The sequence below is a fragment of the Excalfactoria chinensis genome, chromosome 8 (assembly GCF_039878825.1).
Source record: "Excalfactoria chinensis isolate bCotChi1 chromosome 8, bCotChi1.hap2, whole genome shotgun sequence".
Classification (NCBI taxonomy): domain Eukaryota; kingdom Metazoa; phylum Chordata; class Aves; order Galliformes; family Phasianidae; genus Excalfactoria; species Excalfactoria chinensis.
In genome coordinates, this window is record NC_092832.1 from 12,437,433 (window position 1) to 12,462,616 (window position 25,184).

General features: G+C 36.4%; 1 protein-coding gene across 1 annotated transcript in view; it reads right to left on the minus strand.

Moving 5' to 3' along the window:
- Positions 1-24,394, minus strand: part of PLPPR5 (phospholipid phosphatase related 5) — an 85,394-nt gene extending 61,000 nt beyond the window's left edge. Inside the window, exon 1 of the mRNA XM_072343827.1 lies at positions 24,257-24,394. The gene's annotated coding sequence lies outside the window, so the exon portion shown is untranslated. The remainder of the gene's footprint in view (positions 1-24,256) is intronic.
- Positions 24,395-25,184: the final 790 nt, after the last annotated feature.

A 25,184-nucleotide genomic window follows, 5' to 3' on the forward strand; every position in this document is an offset into this window, starting at 1 on the left:
GGGAGAGCACTATTGCAGCTTGAAATGAAGGCTGCTTATGAGCCACTGCTAAGTTTCCTACACAAAATGAACTCACAAGCATCTTCCACTCTGAAAGGAAGTCCTCAAATCTTCTCAAAACTTTACTACTCGTTTTATCCACTGTTGCTATTTGCATGAATGTTTTCTCCCATGTCCTTCTTCTCGTGAAAGCCAGCCTGAAGAAAATTCAAGAACCTGGTATTGCCCACCTTCCACAGCTTGTAATCCATGTGCCAAAAGTTGAAAGAGACAAACACAGCTTTTGTACTGCATTTGGTCTGTGGTACCTATTTTCAGTTTTATAAATGGTACTTGTCAGTATAAATCTTACGTCTTCTACTTCTTTTGAAGAAAGACAATTTGTGCACACTTTTAAAAATGTTTTAATGGAAGAAACATCACCAGATTCTGACATGCAGCAAGACAGTGGTGCAAGTGTACTAAAAGAGATCACAATCTGATGATGAAATTTGCAGACCTTTATACACTTGGGTAGCATTTCATCTAAGCACATATTCAGTGCATTTGGACAATAAAGCAAAATTTCTCACTGTTTTGAGAAGCTGAATTTTACATAAAACTCAGAATGTTACTAGATCAAAAATAATGCTATTGTCTGATCAGGTTTTACCTTAATCCCAGAAACCATTATTAGTAAACATTAATAAGTGATAGGAAGAACAAATGAAGAAATTCTATTAGCTTTATGATGGCAATTTGGAAAATAAGGTCCTTAATATGTTGGCACCTATACAATCACAATAATTCTCACTTTGACTTGGTTCAACTGTGGTTTTGCTTTGCTGCTATATTAATTCCCACCAGCCTAAATACTTCAGATACTCATCATTAATATCGCAAATTACATGACAAACTATTTCTCACAATAAAATAATAATAAAAATAATAATAAAAACTTGAATGAATTTGTCAAGACCCAAAGCAGGTTTCTCCATGGCAAAGCTTCCATAAAATTAACACTGCCTGCCTGCTCATCCACACAGCAAACGTTGCAGAATAAAATAAATGAAAAAGGAGAAACTGTCTTCAGCAAATCTCGGGGAGACCTACAGGCCTCTTGGGTTTCCCTATAACACAGTCCATCTTTTCTTCAATAGTAAATGCTGAGGAGTTTGCCAAATCCACAACATTTTGCCAAATCATCTTTCTCTTACAAAAAAGAATTTCAAAACAAAAAAAAAATTACAAGTGATCTTTCAGGCTCCAGATCTGCCAGAGTAAGTAAAGAGAAAGATGAGAGCCAGTTCTCTCTAGTAGGAAAGTTTTATTGATCTCCTAAGAGTATTGTAGCAAAAGATATAGAACACAGCTCATATGGACAGTCTAGATGCTGGAGAAGTACCTCCTATTTCAGGTTACTTGGACACAGAACACAAAAATCAAAATCAATATTTCAACACATATCCAAAAGTGTGAAGTGAATGAAATCTAAACTACGTAAGAGTAGTATGCTACCAGCTGAGAGCAAAACAGAACAACTGCAAACTGCCTTGATGAGAACAAAAAATAAATAAATAAATAAAATTAAAAATAAAAAGGGCACTTAACTGCTTTAGCTACTTGAAAACTAATAAGTGCTACCAACTGGTGAATATTTAGTCATGAACTTCAGATGATCTTTCCCTCTGAAGCTTGAGCAATTACTCTGCCAATTCCTCCAAATACCTTTCCATCTTGTAAATGTATTAATTATAGCCAAAGAGGGCCCTAAGTCATCTGTCAGGCCCTCAGCGATTACCAAGTAAAATCTAGGTCAAGAGTAAATAAAATGCAGAAGAAAACATCCTGAGTATTGGAGGCAGTGCAACAGTCACCATCACACTTTCCCCAGTGATATCTACATATGTTGCACAAATTAATCTTGTTTCTTCTTTTGCTGCTGGACTTCTGATGAGTGTACATACGTAGTAATACTGAGATGAAATGGTGCACTATCTTGAAATTTATAGGAATGAGTTTAAAAAATAAAAACTGTGAAACAAGCAGTTGAAATGATACTGGGAGGAAATCTTATTACCTTGAGAGATGAAAACTAAAAATGAGAGAAACTATAGACTTCTGCTTCTTAGATTATATGCTGTTTGAAGATTAATATTAGGAGGACCCTTAAGCCTGTCAAGCACCAAACCAGAATCTCCCAAAGGACTTTAAATAGTAAGAAGCGTTATCAGGAAGAAGAGGATTCCCTGGATTATATTTGTAGTGATAGGATTTAAGTTTGCCCAACAAGCTGCATTATCAGAAATAACAAGGTCATTTTTATGTAAAGAAGATGAAAGAAGAATGTACTTACTTTGCAAGCAGGCAAATTAATATGGAATTAACCAATAAAAGAATTTTATAAACTGACTTCATTTATGAAATCAAGGCAAATCTTAATCCTATAGTTTTGCATTAAAAAAAAAAACAAAACAAAAAAAACAAACAAAACAAAACAAAACCTCTACTGGAATGAAAAAGCAAAATCCAGTGCTGAGATGAACGTAACAATGACTGTCCACCGTAAGAGTAGAATGTACTTCCCATTCAGAAAGCATACACAAAAGCACCTTCCACAGTCAGGCAGCTGACTGGAGGAATCTGCAGGGATACACTTACAGAAACAGCTATAATGTAACTATCTGGAATAATTTCCCATATAGACCCTGAAATACCGAATTGCCTTCATCTTTCTCTTATAATATGTTGAGTATTTTCCTCTTGTGAACAGATAAGCAAATTCTGTACTGACAACAGAATGTGATGCTATTACAGATGGGGAAGGATGTGGTTTTTCCAAATCAAAGAGGTACACCACATCACCAGTGTGAGTCTCTATGTCACAACAGCAACCTGATCATCATCTGTTTCCCATTTAGATTAATGTGATAGAAGTTAGCATCTATAAATCTTTATAAACTATTTCTTTACATTCCATTTAGTTTTTCCTTTTTCTTTCCAGCCAGATCAGTTCACATGCAACATTTAAGACTTGACATTATTTTTGAAGAAATAAAATTTACTGACAATTCTCAATTCCTGAATAAGACCTAACTTATGCATAACACTATGTGTAAAGAGATACAGACTTCAAAGATCTTAAGCATGAAAATCATCTTTATACTTCATTAAAACAGAAGTTAGCTTATTAATAGTTTTTCCTCTTTTTTTTTTTTTTTTTTTCTTCCTCTGAATTGCCTTTCATTAAATAAATACATATATACATGCATGCTCACAGTAAATATCTTAAGGAACAAAAGAAAGAAAAACATGAACTTTTTTCACAAGGAAAGTGTAAGTGCAGACCAGTAGGGGGAGGTGTCTGAGCCAAATAGTACCATGTTCCAGGCCTTCCTGAGCACCAGAACATTGCTTCCATAGCCTTCCACTGCAGACTCCCACGGACTCCTCAAATCAATTCACAGATTTCATATATAAAAGAGAAATAGGAACTCTACATTGAGTTTGTGTTTTCCAGTGGTATTACATACTTGGGCAACTGGGATACCTCAGTAGGGACGGGTGCCACAAGATACAATGTTTACTAAATAACAAAATGTTCACAGGAGTATATGGCCATACTGTAACTTTAGACCAAGTAAACAGAAAACGTAAGCTCAGCATGTGTATAAGAAGGTCATCGCAGATCTGTGCTGTGGATCTGTCCATGAAAGATTCATTTTCTAAGTATGTCATTTCAGCCAGTGATTCAGAAGTAGAACACTTCCATCTGGCAACAGATGGTCAAGATACATCTTATTTGTAGGAGAGTCCTCTGCTAAAAGAACTAGTCCTCTCCACAATCTGCATATTCAGAAAAGCAGCTTCTTTCTAGTATTACTAATGTGAGAAAACACACTAGCGTCTTTCTCATGAGATTAATCAACTCCATATACATCTACATACCTGCTTAACTATTAAGCAACCTAGTCATATCTGTTTTCCACTCCTGCCTCCACATGTGATACTGTCTATGCTATGTATAACACCTATGTAGTTACCCAAATGTGCTAGCTATTGCTCTGAATCTGTACAGCATTCAAATGTATATTGTGATAAGCTGCTCAGTAGCTCTTACTACCAGCTCTCACCATTGCCTTCCTACACTCACTGGAGCAAGCTGTTCTTATTGACTGAGGAATGTTTGTATCTTCCTAGGAATACCTGCCAAGGGTTTGCAAAGCCATCCCTTCAGAGCAAACCTGCTGCATTGTTTCATGTTTTTAACCACTCATGCAAAAGGCAGCAGTATCTGTGGGAGTAACAGATGGCTGCTAACAAAGTCAGTTTACTCTATTTCCTCCCTCACCATCCCAGATACGTGTTGCCTACTCCTGGCTTTCTTCTCTAAACGTTCTGGGAAGAATACCTCAAAGCTCTGTGCATCCTAACCAGACGTTCAACATCTGCTTTCCAGGGAGCCTATCCTCTGACAAGGTGGCAGTATATCTGTTTATTCTATTTCTACAAAGAAACTCTAAACTTAATACAACTTACATGGAAATCCTTCTATAACCTTTCTCTTAGTAGGGTAAGAGGAGCATATGCTCTCTTGCCTGTCACTATTGCATTGGCCAGAATTTTTACCATCACTATGAATCCTTCACTGAGAGCTAGGGACCTGGGCAGCAGGCAAATACAATCTGGAGCTAGCTCTGTTACCCACAGCCTACTCCAGTATTTCATCCTCGCAGCTCTGAAAAGTACTCTTTAGGAAATTTCTTTTACAAGTATACATTTCCTTCTTATAATTAAAGTTAATGAATCTGGAGACAGAAGTGGGAAGAATACTGACCAAAAAACTTACCACACAAACACAGTTTTGGAAATGCCAAATGCAGTTCAACTCAACATATTTGTGTCTTATTTTACTCTTAGAAACATGTGAGTATTGAGGGTAAATCTGCAAACACATTTCTGAACTGTAATTAATGCTGGTTAAAACAGAATTTATGACTATTTTGGGGTACAAAGGAAAAGTCTTTTACAACAAAGAGTCATGGAATAGGCCAAATTTCACAATCTGATGGAATATCAAATTAGGGATATTCCAAGACATCTCGGTCAAGAAGCAACTCTGATCTTCTCCTCAAAAACAATTAGTAAATAACTCTTTTTTGTGAAAGAATTAGTAAAAATCTAACAATAACAGAAATTTTTAAATGAAATATATCCATTAAGTTGTTCCTTCAGAGGTCTTCATACAGGTCTTAGAGAAAGGGCTCAGTTTTAGAGGAGAGTCATAAGATATGAAAATTAAGCTTCCCCATTTGTATGTGACTTGATAAACAAGAAAAGCACTGAGGAATTAATTCAGTGCTTGCTTTGGTTACAGAATCTGAAGTGACTGTTGCCATGGGTACACAGAATCAAGTTTATAAAGGGGATCTAAGGACATGACAGAGAATAAAATAAAATACAGCATGGAAAATTCAAGAACTGTAGATCCCTGGAGAAAACGAGGATCTAAAACACAAAGTGTCACCAAAAAAAGAAAAGTGAAGTGCCATTAAGACAAGGAAGAAGAGAAGGACAGCCAATTGAAAGGGCAGCGTAAAGAAAGAATGGGAAGAAACGGGAAGACACTGAGTGGAAAAGAAGAGTAGCTAGAAAAGAGAAAAAAACAATGCAAATAAGCACAATTGGATCATGAGACCAACCACATGATAAAGTAGATTTGGACAGAGATCAGAAAAGGACAAGAATAGTGTTTGAAGAAATAACAGCTAAGGGAAAAGTGAAGAAGTGCACTTACAAAATGAAAAACAGATGTAGATTAGAGATTCTTAATAAGAGGAGTCAATAAGCAAGTAATCAGAGATGATCTGGAGGGAAGAAAGATATGTAGTGTGACAGAAGCAAGAATACATGTTGTTTCAAAGTAAAAAATAAACATAAAATTCATACAAGAACAGGAGAATCCACTAATCCTACCTTATGTTGAAAAATTTCAGTGAAAAATTACTGCAAGAAAAGGATCTCAGATGCCTCTGTCAGCTGGGAAAGACTAGTTTATCTGTTCTTTAATGGAATTCTTCCAGCCCCAAGAGGAAGAACATTTATAAAATAAAAGATTAAATATAACTGCTAGATGCCTCAGGTCTTAGAAGGAAGGTTTTATGTTGTTAGGCCACATAAAAGAGGACTTTTTCTGAAGAGAGGACTTTTTCAAAGAGGTAAGGAGAAAAAGATTAATATTAAAGACAACCATCTCATGAGTGAATGACTTGGCTAAAGAAATACAACTTTAAAAAACAAAAAAACAAAAAACAATGATTAAAAAAAAAAAAAGACAGTAGGCAATACACAAGACTTGAATGTGTTAAGGCAAGGAACCTCTACAGGAGAAGTATCTTGAAACAGCAGATGTTACTAGAATACTAGCACCTAAAAGAATCTGCTGGACAGAAAAGAGATATAAACCTAAGTACAGAAAGATATAATTTCATAGAAAGATGTGACAGTCTATATAGAAATCAGAAGAGCTACAGCAGGTAAAACTATGGATCAAAATCAGAGTGTAAAAGAAGTCCTACTGAGTAGTGTCAAAAGTATGTGATTACCCCAACTGTCTGGTTGGATCTTTGTTCCAAAAATCAGCTCCTAAAAATGCCCATTTAAGTGTTCTTACATCAAGAAAATATAGGGCTACCTGCTCTTCAATGAAGGCTTACCTCCAGTTTAAAGCTTGAGAGGTACAGTCTGGCCCTTTCTTCTCTTGCTATCACAGGGCTAAGAAATGAATCACTGGTGGAAACTGAATGTATTGTTTCATAAAGGCTTTTGAGAGTTTCAGATTCTTGTGGAAGCTGAAGCTATGAAAAGGCCCCTGGAGGTATTTAGACTCATGAACTGAAGACACAATCAGCTTTTCAATGTGATGATCCAGCTGAACTTTCAGATTATAAATCACTAAATTCAGGGCACCTGAATCACTGAAGTATACTCTCTATTTCTCCTACTTTTCTGTTAAGCATCTTTTAATGGTCACAGTCAGAAAACAGAGACAGACTAGATGGCCTTGTGTTTTAAATTTGTGTCTGTGCTTGGAGGCTGACACAGAAACTTGAAACGTGGTTTTTTTAACAGAACAAGAATAAAAACATTTACAGCCCTGTTACTGACTGCCTGATTGTCCTTTGGAGCATGGACAGGAGAATGTAGTGTTCAGTGAGCTTTCACTCAATAATTCCGCAGATAAAGAATCAGAGGACTTTCTTTGATAGTAATAAACAGACCTTCCACTTCATATTCTTACAGAAAACAAGATTCGAGTGTCATAAAACTGCCTGGATATTACAGTGCCAGTCGTCGCTACTTCTAGGACACTACATTTCTGTACAGTTATCTTTTTTGGGACTCTGTATAAACCGGCAGTTCAGTTTAAAGGGACAAGCCTAGAGTACATGTATAACTCATAAAATTGATGAAAATAAAGTCTGAATGATCTGGCAGAGTAATGCTAACCTACTATTTAGACTGGTTATCTTTTTTTTTTTTTTTTTTTTTTTTTTTTCCCCCTCCATGAAATATAACACAGGAAAAACCTCTTTCTATCAAATACCAGTCAATGTTTTATTTCTTCAATACTGTTCAAGTTTTTCTTTGCTAAAAGATTGCTGCATATTTACCACATTACACAATCTTTTCCTACAGGAAGCTTATTCAGTACATGTGAAATTAAAGGCTCTCCTGCTATCAAAAATAGATTCTTTCGCCTACTACTACTGTCAAATAATCTAAGACAGATCAAAAGAAAGTTAAAGCATTCATACTAGAGCATCTTAGGTTATTATAACACCTCTATTTTTCTTTCAGAAGAATTGTATGGTTTTCTTCTGCAATCAATAGATTTTGTTGCATTTAGATCAAATACATTTCAGCTGGTTGAGACCTGTTAAGTGCTGTCAGAAAGCACCTTGCTAATGGACTATGTAAGTTTCTTTGTGATAATGAATGTCACAGTGTCACGTGGCTCTGTTAGTTGGCAAAGAAGTTGCATGGCTAGTAATAGTCATAAAAGTTTCAGTAGTACTCCAAATGTATTAGTCCAGGCAGATAGTGAATGATTCACTGCTGTAAGGACCCTGTAACTCAAAATTAGTAACAATGAGCTAAGGAAAATAGAAGAAAAAAAAAAATAAAAAATAGTGTTGCCTTAGATAAGCATGTCCACATTTACAAGAAAAAAAAATATTTAGCTGCAAATGCTTTTAAGAGAATTTAGGCTTGCTAACAGAGACCACTGGGACAACAGAGCACTTGAAAATGTGCAATGACCTATATTCATCTGAATAAACCACTGACAGCTTTAGCATGCCCTGGAAGAACAAATGTGTGGGAGAAGGGGAAGGCAAACCAAAATGATTTTCACACAATTAAACATACTGTTCATAATTTAGCACACATTCTATTGAAAAATGACCTTTGAAAAGTCTTTTTTAGACTACAGATATAGCTATGATCCATTTTCATAGTTTAGCTACTGCCATGACTTATATTTCTACCAGGTTTCTAGCTAACTTTTCAGGAAAGTATGAGTAGTAAAAATGACACAGTAAAAAATAATGCAAATGGATACTCTTTGTCTCATATAGTCACCATCTCTTTTTTTCCTTTTAACTAACCTTAATATAGTGCTCGTTTCCAAGGCCTAGATGCTAATGCAATAAAAACAGTACAAGAGACGGATGGAAGGCAGCTTAACATCTTCCTGCATTTGTTTTCTTCCCATAAAGAATGTATTGTGAGTAGATGTTTTTCAAGACAGGCAGGAGTAGTAATAATAGAACAGGCAGTGACTATCTGACACATTAAGGATAACTTCAGTTGTGATATCTGAAAGATTCTGGAATATAACTTGATGTTCCTTGGTAAGGATTTACCTTTGCAGTTCCCAGTTATTTCAGAAAGAGACAAGACTAGAGATCTCTTCCTTTCTCTTAAGAAAAAAATAAATTGGAATCTTGGCATAATGTACAGAAAAATAGATCTGCTATTCTTTTTAAAGAGGTTTGCATCTTTACTTAGAGAATATCACTTTGTATATTTTTGTGCATAATTTTAAGTATTTGGTGACATAATTTGAGATGTTGTATCTTTTTTTCAAATGGTCTTTGAAGCAGCTAATGCTGGTGCCATCCAGACTTACTCGCTAGCAAAGTGCTAATTAAGGTGCCCTGAACATCTACTTGTTATTTATACAAATAATGAACTTTAAAGTGTCTGCAAGATAACTTAAAAGAATTGACCCCTGCCAGACTTTCTTGCTCTAGCTGCTGATCTGCTTCTGTCATTTCCCAGAGGACAGTTCACATCCTTTTAGAATTCTATGTATGACTTTTATACAATTGCACTCTCCATATTTCCGGAGCTCTAACTTGACTCTGTCAGCATGAACTAAAACATATATATATCAGACTGCTTTGCTCTTCTCTACTGCAGTGCCTCCTGCTATCTCCCCTAAAGCCAGTTCTGTTCTGGCTCTCACATTTTATCCTCAAACTGTTAAATACATTGCTCAAAATTTTGAAAGTCTGCTGTAAGTCTGAGTGGAAACACAAGGCATAATGGAGATTTCTACCATAAGGCTACAGATTTTCACTGAAGGAGCTAGAGCTCTTTTCCAGTCAAGCAGAAAGCTATGCAAGAATGACCACCGGTGTGCACATCCCATGCCAGCTTCACCAGCTCAGACTGCCAGCTCCAGGATAAACATAAGGCAGGATAAGCTTGTGCAGGCTCTCGGTTTCCCTGCTTATCTCAATACAATTCTCACCAGAGAATTAAATTTATGCTTTCAAGTAGGCATTACTGCACAGAACAACAGTTGCTTTAGTTCCACATGTACCTATGTTTCACAGATACTTAGCACCCCTCTGTTTCATTATTGAAAACCTTTTCAGCAGGAAAATAAGGATAAGAGGTGAGAATCCAGAAAACACGTGCATAAAAAACTCAAGATCTTTTTTGCTATATATAAAAGATGGAAAATCTGATAAAGTTATAGCTGTCTTTTGTACTTCCATTCATTACTGTTATCTATACTCTCAATTTTTAATGCTGCCAAGCATCTTTTGTTTTCTTCTGTACCTGGACTATGACACAGGTACTTCTGTTTCTCAGAGGTCCCAGCAGTGGGTATACAGACTGCTGAGTTCTTCCATCACATAGGCCATAAGCTACGCTTCCATTAGAAGCTCTGTTCTCAAACCTGTGGTGCTGTATCACAGATGATAGGTTTGAGAGCACTTAAGTCTCTGAGCAGCCTAGGTGAAGCAGAACTGGTAAATCATCTTCCATATCTCTTCCTAGTTTGAACCCATCCTATAGGAAGAGCATCCCAAGCATGATTATAGTGGATGAATTTGGACAAAATCAGCACAGCATGTTTGAGCTGAGCAGAAAGAGGCACAAGTAGTGAGCAGATTCATATTTTGTGTACAAGAAAGGTAGTATATGTGTAAGTATGCAGCTTAAGGAAAAAATAATGACATATGATACATCTAGTTAGTGGAATTCACTCTAAGACTTCTTTACTGTCTTCCTAATGAGAATTTTAATAACAAGTACTAGGAAAGTAATAGTCCTAATGTTTTTCTGGGACAGTAATAAAATCCTTACTTTACATTTCATCAATCTGGGAAGTGCAGTACAGACATCTATCCAAGAGGGAATATGCCTGTTAGTCCTATTTTTGGTCACATAACCATTATTTTAGGCAGAAAAAAAATAAGTCAGCAACTAACTTAAGCTCCCCCTCTTCAAACTGTCCTCTGAAATACCACCCAAAGTTGCCTAGCTATCACCACACAGTGCACCAGGTACAACGGTGTCTATCTTGGAGTAATGCAGTACATTAGATAGAAGAGAGTCACAGCTGCTCTCTATTGCTATAGCAAAACAAAACCAGGACTTCCGCAAAAACACACACACACAAATGTTGAATCACCGGTGCAATAGGACAGCTGCTGCTTTTCTATCTGCAGATAAAAAGGTTTTGTGCAAAGGAATTTTTGGTGGCTAAAGAGAAATATACTTTCTCATTTTTCTGATAAAAATTATGAAACACCATCTAATATTTTCCAAGTTTATTTAAAAAAATGATGTTGTGCAACAGATCCTTCTACATGAGAGATTTTGTCAACTACCTTCTGTGGAACTTTTTGTGCAAAGGCAGCAGGTTTCATACTGATCAATAATCACTACATTTATTTTTAATGTTAGTTTTCCATAACACTTAGGAGCCCTAAGAGCAATATAGTGAAAAGGGTCAGAGATTATCTAGGTTTTCTATTTATTTTTAACAACTATAGCCAGTCCAGAAAAGCATTAACTACAGCAACTTGCTATTTGATAGAAGGATGAACTTCTTCCCTTTCTGAGCAGCTGATCATTTTATGCCCAAATCTTTCTCCGTGTTGCTGTGCTTGCAAAGCAAACCCCAACGAACATATATAAAGTCCAAAATGGAAAAGCACCATTTCCCTCATACATTTCATGTTGAAATTCTACTGCAGAAAATATCTTCTGTCAACATATATTATTTGTGAGTTTGGAATTGTACATTAGAAGAAATGCCTATTGGAAAAAAGTGCAAATATAGAATATTTTATTTTAAAATCTCATATGTTGCCTTCCAGTACACTTTCTTTCCTACTCATTAAGCTCTTTGACATCAATGAAAGCCCTACTGTTTACATCCTGCAAGCTTTGCACAGATTCATCCTGTTAGATGAATGCCTCTAGAAATCAAACTCCATTTTTTCCAGGGGAGTTCATCCAATTTTGCTACAGCTGTGATGCACTGTCTCCTTATCTACATACCAATTCAACATTCATCGCAAGCAAAAAGACATTTCTAAGCCATACAAATACCCTCATGAACCAGATTTCAAGAAGGTAATGTCTGTTTTGTGTTCTATGCACTGAAGCTTTTTGAAGATTCAAGGTTGCATACCATGCTCAGTAGAAGTCTTCAACTGCAATTAGTCTTTCTAAATACTCATCTATGAGAGCTCTCATAATCTATTCAGTACCCCAGTTAAGTAGCATTTCACAGTGTATTTCAACTTCCTTGGTGCATTTCTTTTGGAGAGTAGAAAATTTCAGGTAGTGAAATATTTTTGAACTGTTACTACTCTTCTTAGCAACATTTGTTATTCTATATATGCTTATTAAATCAATATTAATTGAATCAGATACAAAGTGCGAAGCCTTTGGAAAGTTTCCATAAGAATCAGGTACATAGCCAAACTAACTTTTGTGCTTCAATGAAATCAAATGCTCCCACTGAAGAACACCACAATGCTTGCTCAAACATCGAGGACACTAGCTGTTCTACACATGCCCATGGGTGCTGTGCTGTCTGGGGCAGCAAACTATGTGCTCACCAACTTGGGGGGTCTCAGCCAAGCTCTGATGGCACGTGTCTGCTTCTGGACAAAATAAATAAATCAATAAATGCTTTAAAAACAACGATTTTTTTTTCCTGGTTCACACTGAGCAGACCTGATGCAGATTTACTGCTGTGTTTCAAAATACACTGTGTCAATGCTGCAGAAAATCCTGACAGGGATTTTCAGTGCCAGCTAACACACAAGCATGCACTAGTAGCAGAGGGACCCTTGTTGCTAAGGAAGAAGGGATGCAAATAATTGCTGACCAATATTTTACAGATCAATACACTTCAAAGAGAACAAGATAATGTATTTCTATCTCCCAAAGCTGAGTTTGCTTGTTTCAGACACCAGGCTAGAAGCAGAGCTAGCCCTTAGCACCCCTCTCTGCATGTCCCAGCTGCCACTGCCCACACTCACCCCTGCAGCCCCAGCCCAGACCTACTGCACCCTGTGGCAGTGCTGCCCAGCTACCTTCCCTCACACTCTCACACCCCTGCCCAAACTGCAGCCCCAGCCCTGCTCCACCACTGCTGCCTCCTGCACACACACCCCACAATATCTGGGGGAGTGCTGAAGCACTTATTTTCAGAACCTGACAGGGTTCAACTCTAAGGCCTGCCTTGCATGGCCGGGAGCTCCATCTAAACTCTGCTGCTGATACTAACATGTACACTCCTAAGCAACAGCAAGCTCTGGTACTGGCATCTTTCTGCCATATTAAAAGCAAAACTCCCCAATCCCCAGACCATCTCTTCCTTGCCTCCTAAAAGAGGATTTCTACAGGAATGTCTGTGTATCTAGAGCTTGCTGTAAGATGAGCCAATACTGTCTTTCCATCAGACCTCTTTATTTTACCAAGACATGAGAAGCTGGGTAAAAATACTAAATATATTAAAAAAATATATATATAGTAATAAATAAATAAATAAATAAATAAATAGTAAATCAAGGAAAGCCTGAAATGGCAAAAGAATAATAATAATAATGGGAAGGTGAATTCAAAGAGGAGACCAATGTGTGTGCTTTGCTTGCAAGAGCTCCGTGCTCAGCAGAGGGCTCCAGCCCTGCATGCAGGCAGCTGCTCACTGCCTTCAGTGCCCAGCAGCACTGCTGGCAGCCCACACACAGCACGGAAATTGTGGGTTTTGTATAATTCCAAGAAGTATAAATCTCTGCCTTGAAACTAGGGTTAAAATATTCATTTACCATGAAGGAGAAGAAACAGGCTTTAAGATTTCTGTTCATAAAATTTTCTGGAAATCACAACTATTCCTAGTAGGAGAAAAAAAATATCTATGATGTGCCTGCACTGAGAAGCTGCAGAGCCTGAAATTAAATGGCTCATGTCCTTCTAGTTTCTGGGCAACAAACACCACAGAGAAAGGAGACAGCAGAGTGGGAAGCGTGACTGTATTCATGCGCTCATGCACTTTATATTAGTGACATATCGCAACTTGTTTTGCTCGAGTGCACTGAGTATAATGCTCACCCTCTGTCTCATTAAATACATTCCTAAAAACATGCCTGCATGTCAGTCTCTGCATCCATCTTCTGTTCCAAGTGCTCTCCAGGATACAGAGCAAATATCAAAAGAGGCAAAGAGAGACAAAACAGATCCTCAGTATGGAAGAGAAGTATAGCCTTTGCATGCCCCGAGAATACCACCATAAAGGGTAAATATTTGAAACAGCTATTTAATTGAGCCTGAGAAGAAATAAAAAAGCAATTCAGCTAGCATGATTTTGAGCATCTGCTGGGACTACTCCACTGCAGTACAGTTGTACCTGAAGTGTGCCACTGCAAGTGGATCAGCTCCTGTTTTAAATTAAATCCTCCTCACAAGAATTCCTCATCTCACAGTGATTTGTAATATATAGTAGTGTCTGGACAATACAGCGAACAACTAATACTACTTCTTCACTGCATATTTGGATGTTCTCCTCAGAAGATCTTTGTGCTTAGTACTACACACACTCACACCCAATTAGCCATTCACCTGCTGATTATTTTGTGGTCATTAACTGCACAACAGAGGACAAGGGCACAATACAGATGTACCACTGTACCACCTTTCCTTCCTTTCCTCCCATACACTAATATTTTTATCACTGAGTTCCAACAAGCAGCCTAATTGCGAGCATACAAATACGCACATGGATTGTTTCATGTGAAACAGTGAAGTTACAAAGAAGCATCCTTAGTTGAAAGAATATGCCTACAAATACCTACTCCAGTGTATGTGGGCAACTTTTATATACAATAAAGCACAATGGAGAAGAAACAGAGATGTGGAGATCAGACATTATCAGAACTGAAAGCTGTCTATTGCTATAACTCCAAAGAGCCCAAGAATCCTGATAGTATAGTGATCCTCCATGAGAAATGCTGACTGAATTAAATGCAAACTAAAACTAATTTGTACCATTCTGAACTATTTACTATAAAAACAATGATATCCCTACTGAATTTCAAATAATATTTGCTTTTCAATCCTGTAAGATCTCTGTATATTTCTCTACAAGTTCATCCACTTCATAAAGAAATGTTTTCAGCTGTATCAAAATTTAAAGAATTCCAGGATATCTTATATTATCAGTGAGATTTTTGCTCTTCAGTATTTAAGAAACAACCTTCCCTCCTATTAAAAAGATATATCTAGCAAGACTGAAATCAAACTCAGAAACACTTAGTTTATGACAAGTTACCTGCTGATTAACTTTTAGCTGGTAGAGATGTCCAACAAACTGAGGATTTACTCCTCATGACAGTGATATGTATGATAAATTAATTTGTTCATGAAGTAAAAATATTCAAAGGGTAAGAGAAGTGTGCCATGTAACAGAGCACCATACAGCACAGACACACAGACAATGCACACCCTCATCTCACAGCTGTAACTGCAGGCAGAGACAATAGAACATAATAGAACAAAACGATCAGGCACTCTCTTAACAGCCATTCATTTCAGTATCCATGAAATGGCTAGCATTATCATTTTTCTTTTTAGACTAGAAGTAATTGAGAATTGCTATATATTTATCTCTGTGTTGAATTTGAGAGACTGGAAAGAAGAATGTCCAGAAAGGGACCAATAAAGCATTGGGATTGGAAATTAACAGAATGGTCCAAGTCTTGCATATTCCTAACCTAGTTATAAGCAGGAATTCCTTACTCTTCTGCCTAAAAGTTGCACTTATTTCAATACATCCACTTAAATTAAAACAAGATTTGAAGCACATCATTCTTAAAATGTACTTTCCTATCTTTCTCTGACCGATTTTTATTAAGCAAAAGGGAGACGTGGAAAAGCAATGAAGAACATGTAGCAAGTTATGCATGCAAAAATGATCTTTTCAGTGAATATAGTCATGTCTTTTTACAAGGGAGTACATTCAGGACTTAAGACTGTCAAGTGCTAAAGCATTTTAGCACTGTTAAAGAGGAAAAATACGTAAACTCAATAAAAATATCTATCTTAATTACAGCACCAGCAATTTGAAATACAAAATGTGCCTTATACAGCTAAAGACAAGGGATGTTAAGACATACAGTGCTATACCATACATGTTTTCCTCCTTTATTTCTGTGATAATGGGAGTCTTTTTTTTTTTTTTTTTCTGCCAGGTTCAAGTTAGAAATTTTCAAAGGGTCCATTATCCTATTACTGAGGAAGAAAGTTAGTAGAATATTGGGTATTTCAGAGCAAAGGTAGCTCTGCACTGAAACCCTGCATCATGGAATACAGGATTTAGTACCCAGAAGCTTAATGGTAGTGGGCAATTAAAGTAACTAGTTCTCTCCTTGAGAAAACACGGGCATCTTAGCACCTAGAGTTTTAGCACAAAGCCTTTCATTGCAGTTAAGTCTTCAGGGAATAAAATTCCTCTGCATTGAGCTATCTGTACCAGTTACCACAGTAGAGCAAAAACCATAAAATCATTTACTGTGTCCAGTTCTTGGGTCCCTGGTTCAAAGAAGATGGGGATCTCCTAGAAGGAGTCCAGCAGAGGGCTACAAAGATGATTAAGAGCCTGGAGCATCTCCCTTATGAGGAAAGGCTGAAGAACCTTCATCTGTTCAACCTCAGGAAAGATGACTAAAATGGGATCTCAAATATTTATAAATATCTAAAGGGAGGTAGGAGGTAAACAGATGAGACCAGGATTTAAGAAGCTACTCTGAAATCCTAGCAATAAATGGTTCTAATAGTTTCTACACACAAGTTGGTGATGTTCAGAGTAGTTTCTACCAAGAAGATATTTTGAAAGATTCATTAGACTCATTGACTTCAGTCTTACATTAGTTTCACTGGCTTAAAATAAAAATGAAAGCAGAATCAAACTATTTCCTGCTTTGGAACACAGCTGTTCTCTCTGATGGCATAGCTAATCCATTTAATAATATTCAAAACATTTTACAGCAGCATATATTAGCAATTTTCACTTGTCCTTTTTTTTTTTTTTTTTTTTTTAATATATAGTTTCCCATCATAATCATATTTAACCAAGAGAAGATGGGAAGAAAAATATATTCATTATGCATGTGCATAATATTAGATCTACATTGACATTCCCCTTCATTCATACAGAGATATGGAAGGAATTTCTCCTTGTTATGCTACCTTTGAGTTTTCCCTTTCTTCTCAGAAAAACATGTTTTACAGCAATGATCTGACACTATACGGTACTAAAATGAAGTATGCCATATTGGGGATAGGAATTAAATATCATAATTACAGTGAAGTTTAACAATAAACCAAAGTTTCAGAATGGACATTAAAAAATATATTTTTTTAAACACTCAGGCAACTCTAGAAAAGACTGCATTGCTGTGTGTAACAAAATGAATACAAGTTTCCTGGATGTGCAATTTAACTTTTTCCTTTTCTTATCCCTTACCCTGATGAAGTAAGCCACTTCACAGGGACCTCCACTCTTTTGTCTCTAGGGAAATACTTCAACTCATGGTTTGACTGAAAGCAGTGGTAGCCTTCTCATTAACTTCAGCTGAGTATGAATTCTTATTTCTATCGCAGTACCAATTAGCAGACACTGAGTAACTTCCACTGATTACAGTAAAAAAACAAAACTATTCACTTAAACTAGGAAGAAATGAAGGATACAGATGCTCTTTTTGTTTGGCTTAGTTTTACTTTGGTGGTGATGGTGATTGTCTTGTTTATTTTTATTATATCTTTATCATTTAATTAAGCTACATGTTTTCAAAAGAATCATAGCTGTTTTCCTAAATACCATTAGTGTCCACAGGCCCTAAATAGAGCATAGTGACCTGAAAACAGGATCATTCTGGAGGTAGGGTCATCAAGTGAAGATGTGAAGAGAAAGCATTTGTTTCAGGCATCTCAAGTGAAACGTCACCATTTCATAAAGATGACTTAATGTAACTACTGAAAGAAGCAAAGCCAAAAGACACAAGTACACAAGCTTCATTTTGCTTCTCTGGAGACAATTAGCCATGCAAGTTGCTCCACTGTTGAGCAAGAACCAAAATAAGATACACTAAGCAGAGGGCACAGCTCAACACTGACCAAGGCTTCCACATACACCCTGATGGGCACTTGAGCAGAAAAAGTGCTCGGGCTTTACTCCCACCAGTAACTATCACAAATCTGCAGAAGGCAATCAACACAGCACAGGGGCAGTTCAATATAATTGGAAGCTATACATGAGTAAGTCTCATCTGCAGCATATTAATTGTAGATGAGGTTTCACTAGAGAAAAGGACCCAGAATGACTTTACCGTCCCAGGTAAAGCACTCAAGGTCAGAAATGAGGCTCCTGTTTTTCAGCTGTTCTTACAGGGAAACTACAGAGGAAATGGCATCCTAATAAGTTTAGTACTTAGGAGTTTCCCTACAAAGAAGTTGAGTATGTTATTTGAATGAGCTGGAAGAGGAAAAGGGTGAGGAAGAGCTATGAAGACCTTCTTTTAGTTCTTCTATTTAATGCAACATTAATGCATGCCATATTTTATTAGATGTAACACAAATTTGCACATTTCTGCTCCGTAGGTTACTGCAAGTCTCTCCTCTATTTCTATATATCTATCTTCTTTTTCTATAAAGTAACATACAGATTTCAGATTTTGTGATAGCAGGAGTGACCTGAAAATACATGCAATTTACACCTACAGAGACGTGGAGATTATTCTCTTCTGTCCCTAGAGTCCATAGAGCTCCTACAGAAAAAAAAACAGGTGAATTTTACACTTAACCTTCAAGCTTATCTTCAAGAGCATGTAACTTCTTATTTCGTCTTACTGGACATGCCAGAAATATATGTGCTTTTAGAGGTACTTTTTTTTTTTTTAATTTCTTTTTTCCTTCAATTCACAACTGATTATATTTTTTGTTACAAAACTGCATAAGAATCAGTTTCCTTGGGGATTCAAAGATTGAAGAAAAATGTACTCAAAAACTCAAGTTTAGTTAAAAACTGGTAAGCTATATCTATATGTTTTTTTTCATAGAGCAGTAGTAACAATAATCCGTATTTCTTCCTTGCTGTGATATATCTACAAAGATCAAAAAGGACATTGTAAAAAGCACAAAGTTCAGCACAGAAAGCTTTTGAAAAATAAAAAATAATAAAAAAAAAACATTGTGGGACAAAGTTTTTGGAACAAACATCAAGTATTTCATGCACTTGCCTTTACCACCTTCCCACTTTTTGAAGAGTTTTGTGATGCATTTATGGTCAGTTTTTTCTGAGTTTCAGGAATAATCCTTCAAGTGCTCTCAGAAAGAATTGCACAAACAAATGGAAGGCACTGGAGAAACCAAGTGGCACAGAGAATTTTCAGATGTACAAACTATGCACACTACAGTACTCAACACTTTCATTAATCTGTATAAAGATGTTTCTTCCTAAAACAAATTGTGAAAATACTCTAGACAAGAACAACTATTTAAATGAAAGCACCCATGAAAAAAAAATATATATTGTTTTAAGCAAGAAGACACAAATGTTGATTCTTTGTAGATGTCAATGTCTCTCATCACATCTTTGATGACCTAACCTTTCATTTAAAATAAATATAATGGATATCTGGTGTACAGCAACAGAGTGAGTATTCAGGTGACAGTTCCTAATGTTGACAGCAATGCATAGAAGTGCATTTTAAATGAATTTTCTCCAACATCTGAAAATAATCAAATTGGATGGTATGAACCAGATAAGAAGAAAGCATATCTTCATATCCGAGAACTCTAGCTAGGCAAGCAATTAGGAAAACAGGACACTGGTGATCTGTATGTAATTCCATCTCCTTGTAGAAACTGCATGTTCTTTCTGCTAAATATTGCAACAACAGATATTGCTTTCTACTAGGTCCTTCAGCTAAAATTGTGCCTGACTTGCCCACAACTCTAACTACAGAACCTTAGTTTGCTATCCTGGATTCTACCAGCAGGGTATAGATCAACAGATACCTTCCCACAGTGGAGCTAGTAGGATGAGTGAAACAAGAAGCTTTCTGGATACACCTGCTCTCAGCTACTTGAAAAGCTGAGAGCAAAGGAATGGAGGGGATAAGAGTCTGAAGGACAGAGTAGGACAGGACACACCACACTCAGCAGCCTACCTTGACAGCTCCCAGAACCAGTTCTGCCTGCAAAAATGGAAACTGGTGTCACATCAGCAGTGAACACTGCTGCAGTTAATATTCAGAGTACAATGAGTACAGGCACAAGTAAAAAGAAAGGTGTCATATTGCTCTTCTCTTCAGGGTTTAGTCACTTGATTTCTGCTTACTGTCTCTGTTAACTAATCGCCCTAAGAAAGGCCTGTTGGCTGGTAATATCCAGGAGAAATTATGACAAGGAGTACTATGTAGAAAGGCATAGGGAGTTTGGAAATAGACATAGTGAAAGTGAACAATAGAGGGCAAGATTAAAATGGAAAACCAAAAGAGCTGGATAAGAGAATAGGATAAAGAAGGGACAACAGGGAAGGAAGCAAAATCATGCAGGGGAGAGTGAATAAGGCATGAAGATAGAGCAAAAGAAAGTTAAAGCATGTAGAAATGTGATAGGAACAGGAATAATAAAATAGAAAAAAAAAAAAAGGGGGGGGGGGGGGCAGTGATATGGAAGAGAGATGAACAGGAAACACATAAGCATATGGAGAGCATTAAAATAAAAGGAAAACAAAGAAGAGCACTGTAAGAAGAGGACCCACACTACAGTGATACTTGCTTCCAAGTCATCACATCCTTTTTAATTACCTTCTTCAAATTTCCAAATCTTATATCTACATCCCAAGATAAATCAATATTCAGTGGTTCAGCAACCAAACCATTAGCAAATTAATGTATACGCTTTGAACTCTGTAAAGTTGCTAATACTTTCTATCCTCTTAACTGTAGTCATAATCTTGACACTACAGTGATTAAAAATGTAGGTATTTAACCTGGTTTAATCATGATGATACATGCAGCCACTGCTTTTAATTTTACTTTTGCACCATAAATAATCTTGCTGATCATATCTAAGAGTCACAAACAATTTCCACCTGGTATCCGAGATGGTGATATGTTCATCTGCATATTCATCAAGTGGCATGAATGTAAACAAGAATGCTTTGCTGATTACCTACCCCACTTCTTCTGCAATGAAATCCTTAACCCTTAAGATCTTCTAACAGAAGGTCAGACTATCTGAACTTCAAAAGGAACAAAGGGAAATATTCCCACAATCTTAACTGTTAATTACCATCAATTGAAGGTAAAATTTCTCGTAAGATTTTAATCCTTTCTGTAGTCAAAAGGGTGTGTTAGATAAAGAAAAAAAAAAAAAAAAAAAAAAAAAAAAAGGAAATAAATTATTGCCATTAGAGAGTTAAATGAGCTTATTTAAAGAACAGTAAAATGAAGTACTAAGCAGTAATAAAAATATCACCTTCTTCATATATTTTCCCTTATTTTCAGCATGTAATTTGTCATTGGTCACAGTTCCCTATTTAGAAATTATAATTTCTATCTGGAAAGCATTCTACAAGGGCAGAAAAGTAAATAACAGTAATGAAAAACCCATGAAAATTACGTTCTACTGAACAAGAGTTGATTTTGATGTTCTGTTGTCAGAGCCTCCTAAATCTCAAACAAATGTCTCAATCAACATAAATGGACACTTGGGGGGAAGGTGAAGCAAACTTCACAATTGTATATTCAAATAAATTTGGAATTAAGAAAATACTACTAATGGTTTTGTATCTTTTAAAATCCAATAGTTAGTCTTAATATATTTAATCTACCTAAAATTAAAACAATTATATTTTTGGTCAGTATAGGGATAATGCTGGCAATTGGGCAGGATGATATGAATTTGTCCATACAAGGAAAAGAGTTGTTAAATAATTTATGTTATCTAATTAAGTTGCACGTTAATTTGAGATCCCAGTATTTTAAATTCTGTAGAATAATACTTTAAAAATCCCACAGAAGGAATGATTTGCTTTCCATGGATTCTCAAGTGCTTGGGTTAAATAAGTTTTGAAGCTCAGTAACTCTTTTTAACAAAGCAGATCTCCAACAGTTTCCTTAACCTACAACATTCTGCAGTAGCGTCAGGTAACTCACATTTCCTTGCTCCACAGTCAATGACAGCTTACTTGGACAGCTTCTCCATGGAAGCCATTTTCTTATTTTCTTCCATATTATTCTAAAGGAGCATCTACCCTCTTCTAGACCTCAGTACATAATTAATTAAGGTTCTCCTCAAGTCAGAACTCACTGGGAACAGCTGCTGAAACTTCCTGGGCTGCACAGCATCCTCTCTCCCAAATCAATTCAGAGAACCTACCCTAAACATCTTGCTGTCTTCCTGGAAAGATCAGAACAGAGCGCCAACAGAATCTGCCTTCAACCCTTCCACAAAGGAAACATTGACATCCCAATGAAATTATGCTGGCCCTATGTATTTAAAATAGGTGTTATGTTTGGTATAAACATCTACAAAACTGATGATAAAGACTAACTTCCCTCAAATTACATGGGCAAAGCAGATGAGGAAATGTAGGTCCTTGATCATTCAGAACCTATCAGAAAGTCAGATCTCAGTCTAGAGACATGTCAGTAGGTAGGGGAGCATTCTGCAGTGCTATATATGTCCAGCAGAAGTCATCTCTACCAACCAACTCACAGGACAGAAAAGCAGGCAGAAGCTATGGCTCTTAGGGTACTTCCATTATTAAGTTATTAAGCATTGTTAAGTTATTCCACAGAAAATTGCTGCAGGCAGCAAAGAAGAAGAGCACTTCAGCCTACCTCATTAACATTAGATAGCAGTTTCACCTTAACCTTCTCTGATTATATATGTAGACATTTTCTTTTTAGACTGTCAAATTCAGGAATGACTGCTTAGGAATAGCCTGATGCTACACGGACAAATGTGAAACTAAAAGTATTAATTAAGTCAACAGATATGGCTAATCTCCTGTTCATCTCTGGTTCTTTTTTATCACACTGTTGTTATTTAGTGAAGCAGCTATACAGGACAAGAACCTACTGCCAAGCTATGCAGTAAACTGCACACAGCTGAAGCAAATATACAGCCTCCACTTCCACTCGACCCTGCTGCAAAATTATTCTACATTTTCCACATGTTCTACAAACTCAACAAGTTACCACAGGACAGGCAGCTAGAAACAAGTTGGGACCATCAGCAATAACTGCCTACTCTCAAACCTCACCCAAAAAAATCAGTAGATTTTTGAAGAAATGTATTAGAATGAGGAGTGAATTTGGATGCAGAGCTTACAGGATAGAAATTACATATGGTAATGCACACATGCTTCCAAGAACACACAAGTTATTTATCACAGTGTTCTATTTACTTAAATGAACAACTCATCAGTAATTGAGTATTTTTTAAGACAAGTTTTGAATGAGTACAATCATAGAAAACACAGCCTATTAAACTTTCAAGCACATACTGTACAAGCACACCTGTAAACAGAATATGGTCCACATCACTCAAGTAACAAGAAAACATCCCCATTTTCTGTCTAAGTTGCACCTAATAATTAACATCCCTAAAAAATCAGTGAGAAAGTCACATTGGCTTGAATGGGTTTAAGATATTCCAGACATAAAAAATGAAGAATTGCATTAAGAAAAAAATAAATAAAATCACTATCTTACATGATTGATATCTTCTCATTACTACTGTCACCATTACTTATGATAATCTCCCTCCAGTTATTAAGCTAATACATTCAGTCTACAACTTATCATTCTAAGCTCTTAGGTTTTGGCACAGGAAGAAATGGAAATTTAGTCCAATAGTGTAAGACACTGGCAAGATTCAGAAAACACCAGGTATCATAGTCATTTCAGGCAAACTGTAATAGGACAGCTTACAGAATATTATTCCATCACTGCACTAAAGAAAATGCATCTTTTCTACTTCAGGAACTTTTTTTATACTGGCACAAAGTAAGCTTCATAACTAAAATAACATACTTCTGTTCTCCAAATGAAAAACCATAAACAGAACTTTTCTGCCATTACCACTGAACGTTCATCACACTTTTATAAGCCTACCTATACCAGGTATACCTGATCAAACGAGCTACTCAACAAAGTTAAGGTCTTGTGAAGGTCAGTCATATTTCATCTCTTCAGTTATAAAATAAGAATATTTTACTGATAAATATATTAAATTAACAAGCTGCTTATTTACCATGAGTAATGCTGTAACACAACAGAAAGAGCAGCAATGATAACAGAGTAGCAAGGTTCTAGACTGCAGCAAGTGAGAACTTGTTTGGGTCTAACAGCTGCAGGCACAGAAACAAAGAAAAGAAGCTACATACCTTCAGAAGGCCTCAGGTACACAGGGATCTCCAGCAAGATCCCCTTGCTTCCACTGCTAAGCTTTAGATGAGGTCAGGAAAGCTGTGAATCCTGGCTCCATCCCTTCCTATCACTCAGGGGCATTGCATGCACCTGAGCTCCCCTGGGTTGGCCATGCCTTCCATCAGGTGCTTAATTGCTGCTTCAAGCCATGATTTAGCATTCCTGCTACACCATAAGATAAATCAGTATTTTAGATGAATAATCACAATAACCCTGACCCTGAACACAAATTATCAGAATTCTCTGCTCAACTAAGATGGAAAGTGAGTCCAGTCCATTTGTCACAAAGCCTTTTACTTCCAGCTGACTTTAGAAGGCTGAGAGTAATTGCTATATTGAAGAGAATTCAACTTCAATTATTAAAAACAATATATATTTTTTACAATAATTATTGTAAATAATTCACTATTTCTACCAAAATCACACTTGGGGTGAGAATTAAACAAACAACAACAACAAAAAAATAACAACCCCAAAAAAGAAAAAAGAAAAAAAACTACAAGTGTAATACATTCTTATTTGCTTCCCTGCATTAAGCATAACTCTCTACAAGAGCAATTTTATACACAGAAGCAGAGAGCAAATATCATCCACAGATTTCTTGAGGTCAACAAAAGGAAATTTTAAACACTAATGAAATCCCAAAACCAAATTCCTAGATTCATATTACTTCCTCCTGAATCTGTTTAAGTATAACAATATCAGGCAGACACTGTTCAGAATAATTGTTTCAGAACCACTGCATTTAAACTTTGAATAATTTTGAATGCCTATCAACCATGCCACATTGTGTCCTATATTCAAGTAGTTGTTTTTTATTACAATGCTAATAGAAACTAATTCTTAACTGCTGCATGGAATTTTGGTAACTACATACAGCTTCCC